Genomic DNA, 3,713 nt, shown 5'->3' with positions numbered 1-3,713 from the left:
GTCCCCCCTTCCACTTCTCAGCCTCCCAACTCAAGAAAAAAAAGGCCCCAGCTTGGCGGGGGGGGGGGAGGCAATGCAGGACCCTTCCAGCTCCCCAGACATTCCCTCGGGGGCTCACTTGCACTTTTCAGGGCGCCTTTCTCTCCAGCAGCTCCCCGGAGCCCAGGGAGGGAAGGGCTCCCTCGGTGCAGCCCCCTCCCCTCCGGGGTCTGCAGGCAAGCTGAAGGGCCCTCCCTCGTGGAAAGACCAGGGCTTTGCTCTGCAAGGGGGAGGGGGATGCTCTGAGAGAGGGTCTACAGACAGCCCCCCCCCCAACCGTGTCTGGAACGATCCCGCCCCTCCTCCTCCTCCCCCCCCCCCCCGCTGTGCCCAACTCCAAGGGTTAAGGCTAGAGCGCGGCCCCCCAAGAAAGGCAAAATTGCTGGCAAGGACCGCCCCCCCCTCCTCAAGCCATCCCAACCCCCCCCACCCGATCCCAGGGCAAAGTTTCCCCCCCCGCGCATGCTCGTTTCGGAAGAGTGGGTGCGGGGGGGGGCAGCTATGGCTCTTTCCTACATCGTCTCCGCGGGAGCCTGGCTGGGCGGGGAAGCGATGCCGGCGGAGCCCCCCCCCTCTTAAACCGAAACCGGCATGAGCGGCTGGAGGGGAGGGAAGAGGGCTAGGTGACACCCCCAGAAAAATGTGCGCTGAACATGCATTTGGGGGGAGGCTGTTGGGAGAGACAAGCGCCCCCTCCGCCTTGCTGCAAAGAGCCCACCCCTCCCCTTTTGTTTTCTGCAGAGAAGGACGCCCTAGCTGCAGCCCCGGGTGGGGAGGGGCTGCTCCGGGGAAGCCTCCCCCTCCCTTGCTTGAGGGTCTGGAGACTCTTGGGTAGGGGGGGACGCTGGAGTTACGGTGGAGGCATTTCTGGCCTGGGCATTTGAGGGAGGGGGGCAAGAAAGGATTTGGAAGGGGCGCTCGGAGGGGCCGCCTCTCCTTCCCTCCCTTGGAAGTACCCTGAGCTGAGACCCTCGTCAGTGTTTCTCAACCTTGACAATTTTAAGGCATGTGGACTTCAACTCCCAGAATTCCACAGCCAGCAATGCTGGCTGTGGAATTCTGGGAGTTGAAGTCCACATGCCTTAAAATTGTCAAGGTTGAGAAACACTGCTACTAGATCAGGGGTGTTCAAACTTGGCCCTTTTATGACTTGTGGACTTCAACTCCCAGAATTCCTCAGCCAGGCACGCTGGCAGAGGAATTCTGGGAGTTGAGCTCCACTCCTCTTAAAGTCTATATCAGGGGTCTTCAAACTTGGCCCTTTTATGACTTGTGGACTTCAACTCCCAGAGTCCCTCAGCCAGGCACGCTGACTGAGGAATTCTGGGAGTTGAAGTCCACAAGTCATAAAAGAGCCAAGTTTGAAGACCCCCTGCTCTAGAATCTAGAATGGACACCCCTGCCTCCCGATTCTAGGCTTAATGCGGGATGGGGGGGGCAGTGAGGAGGGAGGCCTGAATAAGCCTTTGGTTGGGGCAAAGTGGGGAGCGGGCTCCAGGCAGAATAAGCAGAGTTGGAATGGACCTTGGAGATCTTCTAGTGCAGGGGTATCAATTTCATTGAGGGCCGCATCAGCATTGCGGTTGCCCTCAGGGGACCGGGTGGATGTGGCCAGAGTGGGTGCAGTCTACTGGGTGGGTGTGAATGGAGTGGGTGTGGCCTACTAGGTGGGCATGGCCAGCTCTACACCATTCGTGTCAAGGGTGCCTGTGGGGCCCTGGGCAGGAGTGGGATAGATCTGAGGGTCTCTGGCAAAAGGGGGTGGGACCAGGGCAAGTGCCAAGGCATGGTCCACTGGAGGAGCCTCACTGTTCCTCTCAGGCCATGCGGGGGGGGGGGCGGCTTATGGAGCTAAGACTGAATGCCTTTCAACATAGATGGCCACCACAAAATTGTACATTGGCTCCCAGCTGGCCTGGGCCAGTTCCCTCACTGTTTCCAGGATGGCTTTGCGGGCCACATGGAACCACTTCATGGGCCGCATCCAGCCCCTGAGCCGAGGCTGGACTAGATTAGAATTAGAACAGAATTAGGGTAGGATAGAATAGAACAGAATGTCTGTTCTAGTGAATCTAGTCCAGTGGTTCTCAACCTTTTTAATGCCGCGACCCCCAACCGGTCGTAAGTCGAGGACTACTCAACCGGTCGTAAGTCGAGGACTACTCAACTGGTGCAGCACCGTTTGCAGAATGGGACTTTTGGCGGGCTCAGCAGGGCAGAGACAGCCTGGACAATTCCTATTGGCTTTTGAAAGCCAATAGAATTAGACTCTATTCAAGAGAGTCTATTCTATTGGCTTTCAAAAGCCAATAGAATAAAAGGGAGAAGCACAGCTAAGGAAAAGGGGAAAAAAAATGGCAGACTGTGTTGTTTGGCGACCCCCGTGAAATGGTCGTTCGACCCCAAATGGGGTCCCGACCCACAGGTTGAGAACCGCTGATCTAGTCCAAACCCCTGCTCAGGCAGGAAACCCTGGCCTATATCATTTCAGACAATTGGTTGTCCAGTCTTTTCTTAAAGGCTTCCAATGTTGGAGCAGTCACACCTTCTGGAGGCAGATTGTTCCACTGATTAATGATTCTGTCAGGAAGTTTCTCCTTAGTTCCAGGTTGCTTCTCTCCTTGGTCACTTTACATCCATTGCTTCTTGTCCTGCCTTCAGGTGCTTTGGAGAATAGGTTGAAATGCTAATTGCCTAACCTTTCCCTTCCATCTAATCAGAATTGAGCTGGAAGGGACCTTGGAGGTCTTCTAATCACTTGTCTGAAATGGTATGGGTTCTCTTGTTTGAGAAGGAGGCTGGACTAGAAGACCTCCAGGGTCCCTTCCAGCTCTATTCTATTCTATTCTAGTCTATTTCTATTCTATTCTATTCTATTTCTATTCTATTCTATTCCTCTACTCTAAATTCTATTCTACTCTATTCTATTCTGTTCTATTCTATCCTACCCTAATTCTGTTCTAATTCTAATCTAGTCTGCAGGCTAAGATCAAGTGTAGTATCTGTTCTTATCAGTTTAATATCTGATATGTCCTCTTATGGACTCCAGAAGATGGTAGAGGACAGGAAGACCTGGAGGAATGTTGTCCATGGGGTCACGATGGGTCGGACACGACTTCGCAATTAACAACACCACCTTTCTCAGCTTATCTGAGCTCACATTTTCACTGCAGCACCCTTCCCACCCTGTGCATAGCCTGGGTTGGGTCTCCCCCACACATTATGGTACACACACACACACACCAGTTCCTTACTTGGACCCATCCCATTTCTCACTTAACCACCCACATATCTTGAGGTTACTACCAGGATGGTTGTCTGGTCATGTAATGTCATGAAGCCACAGACACCTCTCCCTCCATAGGGTCCTGTTCCAGTTCATTTTCCTCCACAGATTCAGGCTCAGATGGAGGTATGATAGATGCTTGCAAAAGGGGATCACCTGATCCTGGGATGCTGCGACCGTCATAACTATGAACCAGTTGCCAAGCATCCGAATTTTGAGTACTTGACCACTGGGGATGCTGCAACGGTTGAAAAATTGGTCATAAGTCAAATGTCTATGGCAGTGATGGCAAACCTTTTAGAGACCAAGTGCCCAAACTGCAACCCAAAACCCACTTATGCATCGTCAAGTGCTGGGTGGGTGTATCCCATTGGCTGGATGTGTCCCA

The 3,713-nt window shown here is 53.4% G+C and overlaps 1 pseudogene; it reads left to right on the top strand.

Moving 5' to 3' along the window:
- Nucleotides 1-3,002: 3,002 nt before the first annotated feature.
- Nucleotides 3,003-3,113, top strand: LOC120301608 (annotated as a pseudogene).
- Nucleotides 3,114-3,713: the final 600 nt, after the last annotated feature.

This window comes from Crotalus tigris, unplaced genomic scaffold, assembly GCF_016545835.1.
Source record: "Crotalus tigris isolate CLP2741 ecotype Arizona unplaced genomic scaffold, ASM1654583v1 scf7180000024386.1433019, whole genome shotgun sequence".
Lineage (NCBI taxonomy): Eukaryota > Metazoa > Chordata > Lepidosauria > Squamata > Viperidae > Crotalus > Crotalus tigris.
The sequence above is the reverse complement of the archived record's forward strand: the minus strand, read 5'-3'. Positions and strand labels throughout refer to the sequence as shown.